General features: G+C 33.1%; 2 protein-coding genes across 3 annotated transcripts in view; both read right to left on the bottom strand.

Annotated features, from left to right (window-relative positions):
* Window positions 1–22212, bottom strand: part of LOC142357771 (uncharacterized) — a 406796-nt gene that overhangs the window by 242600 nt on the left and 141984 nt on the right. The window contains exon 1 of one of the 2 annotated variants that reach the window (XM_075409313.1): window positions 4625–4628. The exons of the other annotated variant lie outside the window; for it this stretch is intronic. The gene's annotated coding sequence lies outside the window, so the exon portion shown is untranslated. Of the gene's footprint in view, window positions 1–4624; window positions 4629–22212 lie in introns of those variants that run through there. 2 annotated transcript variants of the gene reach the window in all.
* LOC142334849 (uncharacterized) overlaps window positions 1–22212 on the bottom strand; it is a 49992-nt gene that overhangs the window by 11850 nt on the left and 15930 nt on the right. The gene's annotated exons all lie outside the window — the stretch shown is intronic.

Genomic DNA, 22212 nt, shown 5'->3' with positions numbered 1-22212 from the left:
CCTAGACTTATGAAAAGACTCTTCCCCGACTCATGAAAAGACTCGACACCAAAAGACATTACCCCGACTTTAATTATGCGCTGGGCCGTGTACTTATTGTCAATATTTGTTAGAAGGCTGATAGAGAAAACCCTCATAGCTTGACAAGCAGCTCTACTTGCTCAACGTATACTTGGCTCAAGAAAAGAAGTCTCGAGGAGCAAACCAGAACATAAGAAGGGGTTATAAGAGATGCCCAAGTTCAAAAGCTGAAGACGAGTTGGTGTAATGGTTACACACTGGCTCTTTAAGGAAGACATGCTGGTTAAAATCCAGTATAGGTCCATTATCACGTTAGTTGCGCCTTTTTAGACCCCCTGACCATATTCGACCCCCAGTAGAATTTAAATGTATTTTCACCATTTTATTTAGCTCCAATAAAGTAATGTATTACAATTAAAACGCATATCCTTGCAGGCTCCTGCCTCAGGCCACACAGCTCTCTTTGATATTACTCAAGAGTCAAGAAAATATTTACATCTGACCAAGCATTTACTTTGTCGTAATATTTCGAGGACTGTTCATGCATTAATTTTGATCTTTAGAAACAGTGTCTCAGACATAATTAATCACAACACATTTCCGTCCCCACTTTGACTAGTTTCTTTGCATTTAATGACAAAAATAATGGTTAAATATCCAATGAGTATCCTGTAGACAGATCTTTTGTAGCAACAAATTTGATCGATTCGTGGTGCAAAGTGAACTGCTCTAATTAGAAGGCTGTTTCGCGCGGCCAATCAGGCTTAATAATAATAATTGTGGTTCCTGCGTAATCGCAGCGGAACAGCATTAGGCCTACAGTGGCCTGTTCTCAGCTTCCCTTTTTCTTATCATTCCCCACATTTCAGACTGATCTTTTCATGAGCAGCATTGCTTTTTTTGGTGACTATAGCCACATTTTTTTTGCGTCCAAACTCTCACGTGGTACCATCATTGCTGCCAACATTGGTCAGGCCATGGTCAACTGTACGCTATGACAAAGTAAGAGTTCATCCTCACACAGACAGCTTCAAGGAGGCAGGGGGTTGAACTCTCAATCTTTGACGTGTAAATCAAACATCTTACCTCTCGGCTATCACGCCACTTATTGGTTGATTAGTTAAGTAGTCCAATTGGTGGCGCCAATCGGCCTATGATTGTGCTAAATGGCTTCGCTTAGCGATTAGACAGATTGAACAAGAAGTTTTAGTTCAGAAGTGAAAATCAAGAGAGTAATGAACACAATGAAGAAATTTAATTCAAGTCGTGTCATGCCTGAAAGACAAGTGAACACAAGTTTTTTATCAAGAGTGTCGTACAGATTTAAAATCTGTAGGAATGAGTTGTTTCGTGGTACCAATTAGCTTTCTCTACAACGGCCAATTTAAGGGTGATTTGGCCGAGCGGTTTAATGCTTTTATTTGTTGCTTTAGAATTAACTATTCGAGTTACAGAATTTAGGTCGAATTGGCGGAGCGAAATCGCTTTCAATTATTTGTAGAGTATTTCGCTCAGCGAAAGATACCAAAATTTTGATGCGTCTGAATTTAGACTTTGGCGAATCAGATTCTAGTTAAGAGAGAGAGAGTCAACTATTTTGAATTACGAAATTGAGAAGAATGAAATTAGACAAAATTAATAAAACTGATTAACAATTTGTACATAAGGTTACATTACTAAATGCGGCAACTTACAATCACGAGACAAGGTGAACAGACAAAAGATCATGCACAGGATGTAAACAAATTTACAAGTATGAAATCATAAGATTCGATCTTCAAAATTAAAACTAAATGCATGAACAAATTAAAGGTAGATGAAATGAACTAAATTAAGTTAAACAGAAAATGAACCAAATTAGCTGCACCAAATAATAACCTCAAACTAAAAATGTACTATTGTACCACATTTCCCCCTTGGAGAATATAAATAACATGTTATTTATCAGAAAATTAATAGTCATATGTACTTGTTAAAATAATTAATACTGTAATGTTTTAATCAGAGTTTTGAATGCAACAGTTTTACTTAAATACACTTTAATCACTTTCACTTTCGTAATATCTCTCCGCTTCGCCAACTGTCATAGACAACTCTGGTTCTTTGTAATTGGGAGAGACGTAGAATTGAGTTGGGTATGAGGTTGTTGGAGAGCATGGGCCGACTGTAAAGTTAGACTCCTCTTGATTAGACTGTGCTGCAGCAGTTTGTATGGCCGAGATTATTGATTTATTTTCAATTTGTTGTTTCTTGATGTTTTGTCGTCTTCTTTGTTTCCCAATTGCTGCAGTACTTGGGGTTGTGGGAGGGCAAGTTTGAATTGGAGTCACAGATTCATCCGATTCTGTGGTCGAAATTGCGGAGCGTTTTCTTTTTGAGGGAAGTAACGCTACTGATGCTTTTGTAGCTGCTTTTCTCTTTGGCCTGCTTGGTGGCTCCGCGATAACAATGCTTGAAGTTGGTAATCCCATTGGCACCGCGAGATCGTTACTCGATTCTGTAGGTTGATTTGGCGGCGCCGTTGACTGTTGTCTCTTAGGCTTTGTTGGCATTCTTACTCGGAGGGCACGTGTAACATTGGAGTGAATTGACGACACTGTACTGACGTCATCTGCCACTTTTCTATGTTTCATTCGTTTCCCACCTTCTTACTTTTTCCTGGATTCCTTTGTATGGTGGTTTATGAGTTCCTCAGTTGTTTTAACCGTGGGAAGTTTTGGTCGTTGGTTAGCGTATACCTGCAGTTCTGTGTCACGTTCCGCCTTCGTCCCAAACTTTGCTAGATTTGAGTTCCTGATTGTTACCTCTCTCTTGCCCGGTTCTGTAATTACTGAAGTATGTTCATTTGTTTTAATTACTGACGATCCTAGTGCTAGGACGTCATATAAGCCGTCGAGACTTTTCTTTGATCTTTTTGTGCGTGGTCTCTTTTTAGCCAGTTTTACCTCCAGTGATGTTTCTGTTCTGGGTATCGATTGGCCGACATCTGGATGAGAAACTAATCTCGATTCCTTGTTTGGGTCCTCCTTTTGTCTTTTCATCGCCTCTTTGCCCAGTTTGTCCTTGTTCACTCTATTTCAATGTCACTTCGCTCATCATTGTTCCAGTTTTCGTCTGTGATAAGCTGGTCCCATCTGACAGTCTCCAAATCTAAATATTTGTTTAGAATGTTTTTGTAAGTTAAACTTTTTGGGTCTGGTTTAGTCGTTATATTGCCTAATGGTGTATTCGCTTTTCTGCCAAAATGTGCCTCAAATGGTGATATGTTAATAGTCTTTTGACGACATATTCGTAGCTGATAAATTATTGAATTTATTGATGCTTTCACATTAAATTGATTTTGCGCCGCCGTTTTAATACAGGCTAAGCGATTCTTGATTGTTTGAATGAGTCTTTCAACCAAACCAATTGCTCTGTGGTCGTGTATTGGCGCCTCGATTAGCTGTATGTTATTTTGACTACGAAATGTTTTAATTTGTTGCCCCGTTTGACATCTAGCTTGATCCAATCTAATTGCGCGGGGTATACCGTGTAGCAAAACATATTCTTGAAGAAACTTTAAAATATTATTTGCATTAGCTCTATCAAATACTTCTGCTGTTGGGAATTTCGAAAATCGATCGATACATGCAAGAAAATAAATCTCTTGATTTTTTTCATTATAGACGGGTCCTCCAAAATCAATTTGAATTTCTTCATTAAGAACTTTACATAACTTTAATGGTGCCCATTTATTTGCTGGTATAATAGGTTTTAAATTTTTACCAATCTTGACACAGGGGTTGCACTTTGCTGTTTTGGTTGCTATGTCCCTGTGCATATATGGCCACCACGCGTGTGTTGCCATATCAGTCATTCCCCATGTGCCAGGATGAGTTGCGTGGATGGCGTCTACATAGGCATCTTTGATCGCATGGGGAAGAGCAATTCTGTCATCTATGCAGACACACCCGTTTTTCACATGCAAGTCTTTCCAGAAGGAATGAATGTAAGGTGACATTTGGCTACATCTATCTTCATTGTCCGTCAAAATGCAGTCGCGAATCTCTTTCAAGATCGCGTCCTTGGTTGTCAGGCTGGCCATTAGAGAACTGGAGAAGATCTTGGAGAGCGCGAAGTTGAATGAGTCCAGGTACAAATCGTCTACTGGCGGCGAAGTGGCTGTTGTATCAGTAGTGGGTGTTATTGGAGTCACGGGTGCTGCTTGGACCGTAGAAGGTCCCTCTTCTGCAAAACGTACTCTCGATGGGGTCGATTGTTTAACTGTCATCAGCGTTTCATCATCGGAAAGTGATTGGGACATCATGTAAACGTTCTTGAATTTCGTTGCGATTCGTTGAAAGTGATTTAAATTAGAGAGTGACTGTTCAGTGGGTCGGTTTAAGGCAAAAAGCGAGTAAGGAATGTTAGTTCTCTCGATTTTGGGGATGGAATTTAAATTATTGATTGTTAATTCGCTAATTGAGTCGTCAATTTGCGTGCTTGTAGAATGTTCTGGATTTCGCGGTGCGAATTCACTGCATAAGTTATTAATGGAATTTGGATTATTTACGACGCATTTTGTAGATTGATTTCGCGCTGCGAAATCGACGTAATTTTCGGCATTTAATAAGAAGCGTTTCGCACTACGTTTAATTACATCCAATTTAGCTACAATAAATTGCTCGTCATATGCGGATATATTAGCAGCTTGTTGATGCGGGTCGCGAGATATATAATCCACTAATCCCATTTTTGTGCCCGGAAGGTGATCAATCGAGAAGTCAAATGGTAGTAAACGATCTACCCAACGTGTCAGTTTACTATTATATGATTTGTTAGATCTATTTTCTCTCATAATTGAGAGAAGTGCTCTATGATCAGTTATCACAGTAAAAGTTTTGCCGTATAAATAATACTTAAAATGTTCCAAGGACCAAACAACACCCAGAAGTTCTAGTTCGTTTATACTAATCTGTCTTCAACAGAGTTCAAAAATCGTGACGCGAATGCTACTGTATGCCACCCATTAGGTGTTCTTTGTTCCAATGCACATCCCAATCCTTTACGCGAGGCGTCACATTTAATTCGTGTTTCTAATTCCGGGTTGAAATGTTTATTTTCAGTGGTTTCCGTAATTTGTTCTTTTTTTAGAGAAAACTGTGTATCGTGCTCTTCTGTCCAAAGAAATTTTGAATTTTTCTTAAGCAATGGTCGCAGGGGGTAACATAATTGTGACAAATTTGGGATAAATTTTCCTAGATGTTGTACAGAACCCATAAAAGAGCGAAGTTTTTTAAGATTAGTGGGTGCCGATAATTTTCCAATTGCATCCGTTTTAATTGAAAGTGGGGTTAGACCTGATTGTGTAATATTATGACCGAGCCATTCAATCGTTTCTTTCGCGAAATGACATTTTGCAAGATTTATGCGTAAATTTTCTTGATCCAGTTTTATTAGGCATTCTCGTACCAAGTCTAGATGTTTTTCGATTCCACCTCTGCTAACGATCAAAACATCATCTAAGAAACAGAAAGTATTTTCCAAACCGGCAAGAGTACAATCAATAGCTTTTTGGAATTCAGCTGGCATGTCCGTTAAACCGTAAAATCCAGTTTTAAATCGATATGTGCCGGTCATATCTCAACTAACAATATTAAAGTTACAATGGCGGGCCGTATCACTGTGTAGCTTTAGTTGACTATAAGCGTATTGCAAATCAAGAGTCGTGAAATAAGCAGTCTCCTGCGGCGCTGTTGACAGTGTTTGCGAAATTGTTTGAATTAGCGAATCTATATTGGGCATTTGATACTTGTTTTTATGAATAGCTTTGTTTAGGATTTTTGAATCGAGTGCTATTTTGATTGATTTGTCCTTTTTTTTACCGTAATGACAATTGGAGATATGAAAAATTGATCAGAACAGTTGTTTAACTTTTCGATATGTCCTTCATTTAACAGTTTTTCTAATTCAATTTTCACTTTCGGTTGAAGGTGTATGGGCACTTTTCGTCCTTTTTGATGTATTACTCGATAATTTTTGTGAAATTTTGAATTGACCGTGTGATTTTTTGATTTTCCAGTTCGGGATATCAAATCAAGAAACTCCTTTGCCAGTGATTTCTTTATGGCACAAGGTGGATCTATAAGGTTAACCTCTGTTTGCGGACAAGGCTTCTGAGAAATTGTGATGCCTAACTGATCAAAAAGGTCTCGTCCTAATATTGGTCGAAACCATCGGCTACAACTGTTATTTTTGCTTTCTGAATACTCCAATCATTACATTTTACCGGCGTTTTCAAAGTGCCGAGGGGTTGAACGATATCGTTAGAAAATGACTTCAATTCCAATGGTCTTTTCTCCGACCATTGTGATTGAGCACAATTGGGCATTATTTCTCTTGCAAGCGACATATTAATAATGGTACAACCAATACCTGAGTCGAGAAGTAAATCACATTTTGTGTTTCCGATCGTTAATGACAAATTTTTCAGTGCTAAATTTGGTGAACTCATATTTTCAACTGTTGCAACGTAATTATCATCCGAAGAATCATAGTCTGAGTTGATTTGCTCATTATAATTGATATAATTGACGTTCTGATTTTCCTGACTAGAATTTTGATTAGATGTTTCAGCCGTTTCTACAGTGTTAATGCAATTGGTTTGATGAGTGTTTCTTGTATTATTAAGTCTTCGACGATATACCTTAGCGAAATGGTTTTGCAAACCACAGTGGTTACATTTCTTACCCATTGCGGGGCAAACCTGACGATGTGTAGGTGTCCAGATTTGACCACAACCACGACATTGTCCAACGGATGCACGGTTGGTGACTGCTCGGCTTGATTGATTTCCACGTACAACCGCGCCGCGAAATCGATTGAATTGTTGTATTGCGTTCATCGTACTACCAGTTGCTCCGTTATTAGATGAAATTTTTTGCTGATTCTGATTACCCATTTCCATGTTGACTGCAATGCTGAGTGCCCTCTCTGGTTCAACTGTATCCCGTAGAAGCTCTCGCTGAATGTCATCATCCAGCATGTTAGTGATGAAAATGTCCCTGATGATTGCTTCTTCACGGTTTTCAAAGTCGCAATTTTCAGCCAATTCTTTCAAGATGCTGTAGAATTGCTCTACAGTTTCGCCCTTCTTTTGCTTCCGAGAGAAGAACACATATCGATCAAATGTGATGTTTCTTGGGCGGATAAAGGCAATCTCCATCATTTCCCAGAGTTTGAGGGTAGTCAAATCGTAAATATTGTCCTGCTGGAATTTTTGTGTTAGTAATCGTCTTCCTTCAGTACCAATACTTAAGTACAATAGAGATACGCATTTTTGATCACACAAATTCCATGGGCGTTCCCCGCATAGTATTCCCGCTTCTGTTATCTTTTGACATTTTAGTTCCCATTGCAACTTCAACTGGTTGTTTCTTATTCTACGCTCTCTCTCTGCTTCCTCGGTTGTGTCGTCAATCGGCATCTCGTACTTCGGTTCCGCTGGCAGACGAACTGTCGATGGTTTGGGTTGTAGCAATGTGTCTATAGTAATATTCTCGCGAGCGAGAATTGCTAGTTTAATTGAATTCTCCATTTCTCCCATCTGATTGGTGGGTCTGAAGTTGGTCGTTCCCAAAATGGCTCTATCGACAACGGTGTTTTTCTCGATTCTCGAGCTGACTGCGCCATGTCGTACAGATTTACAATCTGTAAGAATGAGTTGTTTCGTGGTACCAATTAGCTTTCTCTACAGCGGCCAATTTAAGGGTGATTTGGCGGAGCGGTTTAATGCTTTTATTTGTTGCTTTAGAATTAACTATTCGAGTTACAGAATGTAGGTCGAATTGGCGGAGCGAAATCGCTTTCAATTATTTGTAGAGTATTTCGCTCAGCGAAAGTTACCAAAATTTTGATGCGTCTGAATTTAGACTTTGGCGAATCAGATTCTAGTTAAGAGAGAGAGTCAACTATTTTGAATTACGAAATTGAGAAGAATGAAATTAGACAAAATTAACAAAACTGATTAACAATTTGTTCATAAGGTTACATTACTAAATGCGGCAACTTACAATCACGAGACAAGGTGAACAGACAAAAGATCATGCACAGGATGTAAACAAATTTACACTATGAAATCATAAGATTCGATCTTCAAAATTAAAACTAAATGCATGAACAAATTAAAGGTAGATGAAATGAACTAAATTAAGTTAAACAGAAAATGAACCAAATTAGCTGCACCAAATAATAACCTCAAACTAAAAATGTACTATTGTACCACAAAGAGAATAAAGACAAAACGTTTGTGGAAGAGCTCCAATGGATGAACCATATATCTTGGTAGAACTAAAAACATGAAAACTAACAATCGCATCACCAAAACATATACAGCAAATGGGGAATGGTTAATACCCGTGTGCAACACATTGCCTTCCTGGCAAAAACGAAATTAAAGCTTTGCTTGATTTTCGATCGTTTCAATGGACATGTGCAAGAAAATTAAATAAAGGTATCTACTTGTTATATTAATATGAAATTATGTGGTTATAGAAAGCTTTGAATTTCATTAAAATTTTTTATTCGCTATCAGAATCGCAGTTAATTTCGGCCTCTTAAGCAGACCTTACAATCGGTTCGATGTTTGTTTTAGTGCAGTAATTTGCAACGAAACAACTCCGATTTTTAAGTGTGTTGTTGGAGTGGAGTTTTGCTCCGCAAGTGATTGAATTCGTTCAATGACGCTTTTTTGCGGCGCAAAAAGTTTGAAAGAAGATGTGCTGCAAGGTACGAGTTGACTCGGTTGCTGTGTTTTTCACACTTTTTCGCCTTTGGGGGGCTGTAAGGACAGCGGGGCAAGAAACTGTTGACTAAACCGCTGTTTTGGTGTGAGTTATCATGTGGCGTTTACTGCGTCGCAGTTCGTTAGAAATAGAAGTGTTGTCTTGACTGGGTGAGATGGTGTCCTTGTGTGGAGATGGTGGTGGTTGCAACATGTTGGTCGCAGGCATGAGGACACAAAGACTTCTCGATGAGGTTAGAGTCTGATGTCATTTGATTGCTTTGTGGCCTTATCTTCCGATGTTTTTTCAGTCGGTACATTTGGCCTCCTTTGGCATAAGTCTGCAAGTTTTTGTGTTTTTCGTCTATAATGCCAAACAATTGCAAGTCTGATTTCTGCAATTTGACTGCCAATTTGCCCGGTTCTTCCATTACATAAGTTATGTAGTCATCTTTGAGTACCATTGAGCCCAGTGTCACCACCTGATATAGACACTGTAGGTCTTCTTTCAATCTTTTATTGTGGGATATCTTTTTGGCTATTTACAGTTGGAGCAACTCTTCTGATCTGGGCATCTGTCTACTAAGTCTTCAATTTTGATGAGCCTCGGTTCGTCTGTTAGGTTTGATTGCTGCCTCTCGTTCGCTTCTCCAATCGCATTGGTCTTCTTCACTTATGCTTCTGTGCTGCTGCGTCATAGTTCCTCCCAATTGTCCTCTGGGATTCGGTTTTTCCTCTGTACGGTATCTGGACATTATTTTTCAATTCTAGCACTTGGGCTAGAAAGTTGTTTTGGTTTGGTTCAGTGCAGATATTGCTTATTAGCTTTTTTGTTCGACGGCCAAAGTATGTTTCGTACAGACTAAATTTCACAGTTTTCTTTTTACAGATACGTAACTGGTATTTTTTGGGCATACCAAGCCATTCGAGTTGAACTGTGTTTTTGAGGCTTCCTCAAACCTGTAGCAGTCCTATAGCTGTTTTTTTTGCTGTAGTATTGCTCGACGGTATCTCCTGTCCTTTGTTTTCTTGCAAAGAAGATGTTTCTGTCGAAAGTTGCTTTGCGAGGCCTTATAAAAGATCGTTCTATTATTTCCCACAACCCATTTGTTTTCAGTTCTTTAATTTCGGCGTGAAGTTCTTTTTTGTTTAAAACTTGCCTCCCCTCAGTGCCGATACATGAATACAAAAAATGACCCACATTCCGAAACGCAGATCTCCCAAGATGGATCACCATATAAGATTTCGGCTTCTCTAGCATTTTGACACTTTAAATTGCTCTGATACTTTTAACTAGGCGCACCTCACGGATTTCAGACAAAAATAAGAATCCAAATCATTAACTTCTCTGGCTAGAATTGCAAAAATGAGCTGAATAATCCCTCTCTCCCAAGGAAATGGAGGTTCCGAAGACGCTCTTTCTCAAAAAGGGTTTAATGATGGGGGAGTTTTTCTTGATGTTGATGACAGCGCCTTGTCTCACGCAGTTTTTGTGTAACATTAAATTTGATCGATTGGTGGTGCGAATTGACTTGTTCTAAATAAATTGCTGTGTTGTGGGGCGAATCAAATTTTTCCCTGATTATTTGATTTGATTGTCTGATTGTTTGATTGTTTGAGGGATGATACGAATCAAATGATTGTTTGATTGTTTGCATACGATTCAAACGTAGTCCAATTTGGGGGATGATTCGCCATATTTATTGTGCTAGATAGCTACGTCTAGCGATTAGAAAACACCGACAGGAAGTTTTAATTCAGTAGTGAATATCAAGAGTGTATTGAAACAAATGAAATACTTTAACGCAAGTCGTGTCATGACTAAATGACTTGAGAACAGAAACCTTTTTATCAAGAAAAATGGAAAAAGTTAGTAGAACAGCTCCAACGTATGAACAACAGATCTGGTTAAAACTAGAAGCAGGAAAATTTACACTCGCAGACATCAAGAAAAATAAAGGAGGGAAATTTAAGCATCACCAAATATGGAAAGTTGAACAGAATTAAATAAGGAATTATATACTGCAAATCGAGAATGGTTGGTGTGTGTGTGTGTTTGTGTGTGTGTGTACCACAGAGTACCTAGATATGAATTGTTTGTAATGGATGTCAGATATCTGTGATCAACAGCAAAAGTTCTCGATAAAGCATTTTTTTGCTTGAAAGGCTTCTTTTTCTCTTATTCATGACCTTTTAAAGCCAATATGTAGGTTGATTTGTTTGTAAATGTTTTTTTCTAACAGAAAATAGTCGCTCAGGTTTAAAGCTGTTGATTTTTTAAAAAAGGATTATTTCGATTAGAGATTAGTTTGTGAAATTCGTCAACTTTTTTGACGAAACTGAACAAATAACTCTGCGGGGAAGTTGAACAGAATCCTGGGTATTTTATTGGCTCAAATTGATTGAGAGTATATATGAGACACCAAAATAGCATAATAGCAGAATTTTGCTGTTAAATTGTAGCATACAGACAAGTATCAAGACTTTTAATTTTCCACCCGGAAAATGATTTGTTGAAAATTATTTTAGTTACAGAAATTGGAACTTCGAATTTTTCAATTTGTTTGTTTTAATAATATTTTTGAGCAGAAACGTCGGCCAATATAACCTCTTTGGTAAAAATCGGAGTGTTATGTAGCTGAAAAACAAATTTAAATGCAAATGTTGGGAAAAACCTGCAATTGATTATCTTCCTACTTGATACGCAATGAATAGAAACCGAAGAATCAATAAAAATAACATGTCTTACTAAATGATTTAGTGGTCTCCACGAATTGATAGCTGAAGCATATAATCCATTTTGCAGTTCACAAAATGAGTTTCCGTTTTTTGACTTTAAAACTGATCTATTATGTCGAAACAGTCAGAGAGATATTTCAAAGATCTCGCTTCTTCGGCGTTACAATTTTTAGATACGGATACAAGTATATGCTTCTATAGCAACAACAACTCATTGACTGGTCACCATTTCATGAGGAAAAAACCAACAAAGAGATTTTGATTCCTTTTTTTAAATTAACAAATTTATTTTTTTTGATAACAAATTCTCTGATACGGAAGTGATAGTTAAAACTTGATTTTTAAAAGGAAACAAAAACAATTGTGAAGGAAAATTTCGTAAGGATACGGCTCCTACAAACTGGCGGAGTATTTACCGAAAATACCAAGGTGATAAAATTTTCAGAGAAAAGCCAAAAAACCCTGTTCAAAATTGGTTGATTATTTTGCTGAAAAGTTTTCGAAAGCGATGTTAGAAAGCGAATAAATACAGATGTTAGATAAATTATGTGATGAAAATCATTAATTTTCAACGGTTTCGAATTGAAGGAGAGAGTCGCTACAATGGTATCAAGCAAAAACCAAATTTAAGTAAACAAGAAAACAAGAGTAGCGCAACAAAAGTACTAATGAATTTTTGGAAATATCGAAGCTCCATTACAAACATGGAACTTCACTCAGATAAAAATTGTTATACAAAGAGCAGTTGCAGCATGATGTAGATTGCATTAACTTACTGAACCTTAGACAATTTGCAAAGAAATTGTTGACCTTTACAGGGAAACGGTGTTTTCAAAGGTGAAATTAAGTAATGTGTATATGGGTACCTCCGCAACATAGAGCCGCGATACGGTACCCATATACACATTACTCTATTTCCCTTTGTTTTTTCCACTATATTTCCATTTTTCCACACAAATAAAAATCTATCATTTTTTTAACTAAATTTTCTAAATTTGCTATTATTAAATGTAAAACCTAAATTCACCATTACTATCTCTAATATCTTTATCATCAAATGGATCAATAGCTATTTTATATTGTTCTTTAGTTTCTACATGATGTTTATTACTATCAACAGTATAATTAGTTACATATTTAGTTTTACCTTCATATATAGCATTAGTATAATCTTCAATTGTAATCTGTTTTTTAATAGTAGCTTTAGTTATACCTTTTAACTTTTTCTCTTCTTCTCTTTTAACAGTATTGTAACAATATGCTTTAGCTTTAAGGAAACATGCTTCTATAATAGTATCATTGGGTAATTCATCTTTCATCTTACTTAACTCATTATTACGTAAAATATCTTTTATCTTATCCATTTCCTTTTCTATAGTACTATCTAATGGAATATTTATGATTATAAATATACTATCTGTATCTGTGTAATGATAACTACAATCTAACTTTTTCTCAAAGTAATCAAATATAGATTTATACATGAATAGTTTAGCTTTTTCTAATATAACAAATCCAATATAATTAAACTTATCTAATTTAACATTACCTCTCGTTTTATGTACGGCTACTAAATCATCATCGAACTCTACAGAATATTTGAAACCAATATTTTCTACAAATCTAATATATCTATCTACATCATTAACTAACTCTACATCTTGTCTATTATATACATTCTCTATTGTTTTTCCATAGAAGGCATTATTCATTAACTTAAAGAATACATCCCCAAATTTATCACACTTCGCTTTAGCTTCTTTTCTTTTCTGAATATTGAACTCAATATATGGCTTTAACCACTCACTCTTACTATACTCTAACTTTTGCTTAATTGTAGTATCTTCCAACTTCAAACCACTAGCTAAATACCAATCTAACATCTCACAATCAATTACATAATCGTTTTTATCCGTTAACTTCAACATTAACTTCTCATTGGGTTTATATCCTTTCTTTTTATTTTCATTTTGATAGTCTGTAAACTGATTAAAGTTAGCTTTTGTCTTTTCAGGAAAGAATGGATATTTCTTTGTTTTCTGTTTCAACTCATCATTATACTTTATATCAATGGAATAGATATATCCAGTATTAGAGCTAGATCTAGTATATACTGAATCTGCTAAGCCAGTTTCTGGATCGAGAGTGTCACATACTTTGATCTCGCCAGTAGGTAAAGCTTGAACCATAGCAGAAGCATACAATGAGTTGAAGTCTAAATACTTTAAATAATTCTCTTTCCCTGTATACTCAGGATCTATTTCTTTATTTTTATATTTTACATGACAATCACCTAATACTGAAGCTAACCCACCTCTAATACCATGTTGTATTGTATCATAAATATTAACTGTATTTTCTTTATAATATTTAAGTCTAACATAAGTATATTTCAACCCACACAACCAGGTTAACCCAGGAGTAGAATATGTGTAACATGGATCTATTTCATAATATTCTAAACACATAGCTCTAAATTTCTCAAATACATCAACTGATAATAATACATCTGTTTTCAGATATAACATCATATAATCCTTTATTGTCTCACATCCAGTATTATTCCAACAATCTATTGCTTGCTTATTTTCTTTATCTGTAATACCACTTTGTTTCAACTTAGAATAGAATGCTTCCTTAGGTGGTAATGTTGTTTCATATAGTTTATCTATTCTATCAAACCATTCATATGGGAATATACCTTTACGTCTTTCTAAGGCACATTTATTTAATGATATACATTTTTCATTACTCAATGTTTTAATTATAGCATCTAAGCTAAGTGGATGGAAGAACCTAAACAAATCTAACGCTATAGCATAACCCATATCAATACTAATATAAATCTCATCAGTTTTAGTTAATACTTTAAGTCTAATTGGACTCTGTCCATGGTGTTTCTCACCCATCTTCTTTGCTAGTTTAGTTATAAATAGATGATTATCATAATTAGAAGAATTGAATGCATAAATTGGTACGAATGTATTCTTAGCTTGGAGGTTACATTTATTGTGAGCATATCCTCTAAATTTACCATTCAGATGATCATGATCTCTAACGACGTCTTCACACAATTTCTCATTACAATAGTAACATCTACTATATAACGGAGTAATACTATCTTCTTTCAATGGAATATTTATACTAAATGTATCTTTAAATAATTTATTATAAGGATCTACTATATCCACAAACCAATCAACTACTTTATCGCCACAGTTACATTCATACTTATCTTCTAATATATCAGGATAGTCACTTTTTATATATAAACCACAAGCAATAGGAATGTGTTTACCATCTTTTATATTACATTCAAAATCATAATACAAAGCAAATGGTACTCTGTTTTTATAATGGAACTTATCAAACTTTAGGCAATCATCTTTATGGAATTTTCTTCTTCCTACATGTTTCTGTGTATTACATAATTCTAAATGTTTATTTAATGCATCTTCTGTTCTAAATGATACACAACATTTTACAAAATGGATAACATATATGCTTAGATGATTTTCTTAATAAGAATGATACATCTTTACATAGGAAGTAATGATTATCCCAGTGTAATATATTACATCATTTAGGATCATTATGATTAATTAATACAGGATTAATAGTTTTATTTTTATTTAGATTAAACACATTGAATAATTTTTTATCTTTATTTAATTCTTGTATTTTCTTTAAGTGATAATAATCATATGGGGGTGTAACTCCTATTGGTAATTTTTTCTCATTAATATATTCAGGTTCATTATAATGACTAACTCTACTGGGATTATGTGGCGCAGAATGTAGATAAGCAATTAGACACCATAGCAAACACTTATTATCAGTGATATGTATATTAAGTATATATCTAGATGTGAATGGTAACTCAGTATCACATCCACCACTTGGATAAAACCTATGAACATACATTGTCCTTTTAACAAATCGTTGCATGCTCCATCCAGATTGATTCATTTCTTGTTCCTGCATTCTTGTCTCAAGTGCCCCATTCAATAAATCCAAGTCATGTGCACCATTATATTGCCTAGTCATTAACCTAAAGGTGAATTCGTTTTCTTCTAACTTATCATCTGTAGGTTTTGTATACTTAACTACATCAAAGGTGTTAAACCTAATATGGGGATGTATGTTATGCAATGACTCCAGTATATTCAAGAATTTAGGATCTTCATAATTACTACTAGTTATTATTATTTGATTATGCTTCTTGTTATGATCTAATCCTAACTCATTAACTTTACCTCGCCACTTCCCATCAACAAGTTTTTTCTGTTTAACATTTTCTTTATGTTCTTCTGATTCATTGTGTTCATTTTTATTGTTATATCTATTATTACATATATTGCAATATCCTTCAGTTATATTCTTATCTATATCCTTATCCTTATCCTTATCCTTTCCCTCTACATTCTCTAGATGCATCTTTGTTTTTAAATGTTGGTCAACACTATATTGACTCAGACTTGTCTTACATATCACACAATCAAACTTACTTCCATTCCTTACTATTTCCCCAGTAACCAATCTTACATTATTCCTATGTTTTAATGTTGCTACATGTTTATTATAGGCAGTATTATTGTCAAGATACATATCACAACAATCACAAAACTTTATTCCTTCCAATTTTTGTTCTATATTCTGATTAGTAACTTTTATTCCATCCTCATTAGCACTCTCAATAAATTTGTTTCTATTATACATTCATTCATTCTTTTTATGTTTAAGTGATTGAATGTGTCTGCTATAATTCTTTCGAGTTATCTCTTCATCACGTTCTTCACATCTAATATTATTTGTTTTAGGCTTTTGGACATAGACAAAATCATCAGATGAAACTGAGTCTAAATCTGAGTCCTTATCCTTATCAGAATCTACATCTTTATCCTTATCAGAACCTAGATCCTTATCCTTATCAGAACCTAAATTCTTATCTAAATCTGGATAATATTTTGCTTCAACCATTAGCAATGACTCACGCATATCTTCTCGTTGTTTTAATTTAGTAACTTGTTTATCATGCGATTATTTTATTTATTTTTATTTATTTATTTTTTTATTTATTTTTACTCTTCATTTATTTGATTAAACCTTCTGATTGATTCTAAAGATTTTTCTAATTCTACCTTTGTCTTTCCTTATCTACTGGTTTGATTTCTTCCCTTGGTTTGTTTTTATTTTTAAACATTTGGACTGCCATAGTAGTAGAACTAGATGGAGCTTGTCCATGAGATTGAGCTTGCTCACTTTGAGCCTTTGCTCACTTTGATTGGACTTGACCTCTTCCAGTTAGAATGTTCCCGTTGTTTTCCTGCACATTCATTTTTAAATGCCAAATTTTGAAATAATTTTATTTATATACCTTTTCAATACTATAAAAATGATTAGTACCAAATGCGATAAATGGAAAAATAAAGGTTGGTGTTGGAGTTGTGATGAATGTCAAAGTAAACCATTATCATGTTTTGTATGTGATAAAATTATAACATATAGAGAAAGATATAATCATATGAGTAAGCATTATAATGATCCAGATCAATATCTAACATGTCATAAGTGTAAAGTAAATAAACATATCTCTCACTATAGATTCAAACATTACACTTGTAGGATATGCTTATATCTCAATAGATATAGATTTGGTCACACTAAAGAAAGATTTAAAGAACATGCAAAGAAATATAATATCCATGTAGCTGGTTCCCAGATCAGCGAAGCTGGTTCCCAAATCAAAGTTTAATCCTATTAAAATGTTACTTGCGTTCCCGTTATTTATTATATTGGTATTTATTATTGTAATTGTTTATTGGAATTATGATAAATATTCTGATTTAAGGAAGAGATTCAAAGGATATAGGAATATTGTACCAGAACCATTTGAAATTAAAAAACATAACTTTATTATTTATGGTCCATCTAATTCTGGTAAAACAACTTTTATAAAAGATTATTGTGGTTTGTATGAGACTGTTAATTTATTCTGTATTGATGGTAGTGAGTGGAAAGGATATAATGTATTTGGTGTTGATGATTTAAATTGATTAGATAATTTGGAGAGTTTTGCTAATAGTCTTATTATTTTTGATGATATGGGAGAAAACATTAGATTACCAGCTATAGACTCATTGTATTCTAAAGGTAGACATCACAGTTTAATATAATATGTGTCGGTCATACTGTAACAGATTTAAATACTAAGGCAAGAGATAACACCCCAGCTATATATATTACTTTAAATAGTTCACAACAATTCTTTGAAAGAGTACAAGAGAAGTTTAAAATTGATTCTAATCTATATAGATTTAAACATTATAACTATGGTGTAATAAATTATAATACTATTAGTGACTATTATATTGTATTAGATAAAGATAAAAATGTTGTATATGATTCTAGGACAGGTGATCTTGATATTGAGAAGTATGTTGATTATACAGAGTTTAAGCAAAAGGAATATAAAATACTAAGTAGTTATTTAACAGATAGAATGATAGAACCAACACATATTAAACCAAAAGAGTTAGAGTTCTATTTTGAAGAATATTTAGAGTTTAAGGGAATACATAAATCAAATAATTTATAAAAAATATATACAAATATAAAAAATGTACTTAGTGAGATACATAGTGGCTATTATGCTATTGCTGGTATGGTTACTATGGTAGGATTTGGTTATTATTACTTTCAAATCGTGGTATTAATAGTGATAATAATTTTAATGGTATAGATATAATGAATATAGATAAAGCAAAAATTAAATTGAAAAATGGTAAGAATATGACAATAGGTTATGGTTTGATTGATAAAAGCAATTATAATCTCAATCATCCATTCATTATAGTATTTGTGTTAGCTAGTTGCCTTGTAAGTATTTATGCAACTCATGATCATATTAATTCTTTATCTAAAAATGAGAATAATATGTAGAGAATGTAATAATGAAAATGATACTAGTAGTGGTTATCCAGAACATGAACTAATGGATCATTATAATATTTTTCATAAAAATTTAATGGTAAGATGCACGAAATGTATGCAAAGAATATATAGTGGTTATCATTTTAAGGATAGATGTATAGATAATTGTACAGGCCTTATATCATCAGTACATAGTTATATTGACTATATCAATATTTATGACAATGATAGTAATGATGATATTGATATCAAAAAGATGATAAAGAAGATAAAAATTATGATTTAAATAATGTTTTAAATGAACTGAAAGATATTATTAAAGAAGATTTAAAAGAATATATTATGACCAATTTAAAACAAGAGATCATTAATGAATTAAAACTAGAGATTAAAAATGAAATAAAAAAGAAGTTAAAAATGAAATAGAAGAAGGTGCTATAAATAATTTAAAGACTGATGTTAATATTAAGAATCCATCTAAAGAAATTAAATCAACTAGGACTTGTTGTTTTAGCAAAATTGAAAAGAATAAAGATTGTTTTTATAAGACTGGAGGTTTATGTAAAGAGTGTTCCTCTGAAAAGATTCAATGTCAATTGTGTAACATTTTTCTAAATAGGTCTTCCCTTAGAAAACATATGAAGAGACCACATATAAATTAGAAAGATAATTTTTAATGAAAAATTAATTATTACCTATATATTAATGAGATAATTCTCTCAATTTTACTTTTTAGTTTGTTAATTACAAAATTACACAGAATAACACAGAATAACAAGGATAACTAGAATTATGGATTAAATTAGAATCTTCGTAATTCTGCACTCGTGCAGAATTACTAAGATTCTAATTTAATCCATAGTTCTAGTTATCCTTGTTATACATCTATCCTTAAAATGATAACCACTATATATTCTTTGCATACATTTCGTGCATCTTACCAATAAATTTTTATGAAAAATATTATAATGATCCATTAGTTCATGTTCTGGATAACCACTACTAGTATCATTTTCATTATTACATTCTCTACATATTATTCTCATTTTTAGATAAAGAATTAATATGATTATGAGTTGCATAAAAACTTACAAGGCAACTAGCTAACACAAATACTATATTGAACGCATGATTGAGATTATAATTGCTTTTATCAATCAAACCATAACCTATTGTCATATTCTTACCATTTTTCAATTTAATTTTTGCTTTATCTATATTCATTATATCTATACCATTAAAATTATTATCATTATTAATACCACGTTTTTGAAAGTAAGAATAACCAAATCCTACCATAGTAACCATACCAGCAATAGCATAATAGCCACTATGTATCTCACTAAGTACTTTTTTTATATTTGTATATACTTTATATAAATTAATTGATTTATGTATTCCCTTAAACTCTAAATATTCTTCAAAATAGAACATTAACTCTTTTGGTTTAATATGTGTTGGTTCTATCATTCTATCTGTTAATTAACTACTTAGTATTTTATATTCTTTTTTCTTAAACTCTGTATAATCAACATACTTCTCAATATCAAGATCACCTATCCTAGAATCATATACAACATTTTTATCTTTATCTAATACAATATAATAGTCACTAATAGTATTATAATTTATTACACCATAGTTATAATGTTTAAATCTATGTAGATTAGAATCAATTTTAAACTTCTCTTGTACTCTTTCAAAGAATTGTTGTGAACTATTTAAAGTAATATATAGAGCTGGGGTGTTATCTCTTGCTTTAGTATTTAAATCTGTTACAGTATGACCTACAAATATTATATTAATATTGTGATATCTACCTTTAGAAAACAATGAGTCTATAGCTGGTAATCTAAAGTTTTCTCCCATATCATCAAATATAATAAGACTATTAGCAAAACTATCCAAATTATCTAATAAATTTAAATCATCAACACCATATACATTATATCCTTTCCACTCACTACCATCAATACAGAATACATTAACAGTCTCATACAAACCACAATAATCTTTTATAAAAGTTGTTTTACCAGAATTAGATGGACCATAAATAATAAAGTTATGTTTTTTAATTTCAAATGGTTCTGGAACAATATTCCTATATACTTTGAATCTCTTCCTTAAATCAGAATATTTATCATAATTCCAATAAACAATTACAATAATAAATACCAATATAATAAATAACGGGAACGCAAGTAACATTTTAATAGGATTAAACTTTGATTTGGGAACCAGCTTCGCTGATCTGGGAACCAGCTTCTTGGATATTATATTTCTTTGAATGTTCTTTAAATCTTTCTTTAGTGTGACCAAATCTATATCTATTGAGATATAAGCATATCCTACAAGTGTAATGTTTGAATCTATAGTGAGAGATATGTTTATTTACTTTACACTTATGACATGTTAGATATTGATCTGGATCATTATAATGCTTACTCATATGATTATATCTTTCTCTATATGTTATAATTTTATCACATACAAAACATGATAAAGGTTTACTTTGGCATTCATCACAACTCCAACACCAAGCTTTATTTTTCCATTTATCGCATTTGGTACTAATAATTTTTATAGTATTGAAAAGGTATATAAATAAAATTATTTCAAAGTTTGGCATATAAAAATGAATGTGCAGGAAAACAACGGGAACATTCTAACTGGAAGAGGTCAAGTCCAATCTCAAAGTGAGCAAGCTCAATCTCATGGACAAGCTTCATCTAGTTCTACTAGTATGGCGGTCCAAATGTTTAAAAATAAAAACAAGCCAAGGGAAGAAATCAAACCAGTAGATAAGGAAAGACAAAAGGTAGAATTAGAAAAATCTTTAGAATCAATCAGAAGGTTTAATCAAATAAATGAAGAAATAAAAGAGTCGCATGATAAACAGGTTACTTAATTAAAACAACGAGAAGAAGATATGCGTGAGTCATTGCGAATGGTTGAAGCAAAATATTATCCAGATTTAGATAAGAATTTAGGTTCTGATAAGGATAAGTATTTAGGTTCTGATAAGGATAAAGATGTAGATTCTGATAAGGATAAGGACTCAGATTTAGACTCAGTTTCATCTGATGATTTTGTCTATGTCCAAAGACCTAAAACAAATAAGATTAGTTGTGAAGAATGTGATGAAGAGATAACTCGAAAGATTTATAGCAGACACATTCAATCACTTAAACATAAAAAAAATGAGCGAATGTATAGTAGAAATAAAATTATTGAGAGTGCTAATGAGGATGGAATAAAAGTTACTAATGAGGATATAGAACAAAAATTGGATGAGCAGTATATAGAAAAAAAAAAGTTTTGTGATTGTTGTGATATGTATCTTGATAATAATACTGCCTATAATAAACATGTAGCAACGTTAGAACATAGGAATAATGTAAGATTGGTTACTGGGGAAATAGTAAGGAATGGAAGTAAGTTTGATTGTGTGATATGTAAGACAAGTCTGAGTCAATATAGTGTTGACCAACATTTAAAAACAAAGATGCATCTAGATAATGTAGAGGGAAAGGATAAGGATAAGGATAAGGATATAGATAAGAATATAAATGAAGGATATTGCAATATATGGAATAATAAATATAACAATAAAAATGAACACAATGAATCAGAAGAACATAAAGAAAATGTTAAACAGAAAAAACTTGTTGATGGGAAGTGGCGAGGTAAAGTTAATGAGTTAGGATTAGATCATAACAAGAAGCATAATCAAATAATAATAACTAGTAGTAATTATG

This window comes from Convolutriloba macropyga, chromosome 2 (genome assembly GCF_964194025.1).
Source record: "Convolutriloba macropyga chromosome 2, txConMacr16.3, whole genome shotgun sequence".
Taxonomy (NCBI): domain Eukaryota; kingdom Metazoa; phylum Xenacoelomorpha; order Acoela; family Convolutidae; genus Convolutriloba; species Convolutriloba macropyga.
This window is presented reverse-complemented; position numbering and strand designations above follow the sequence as displayed.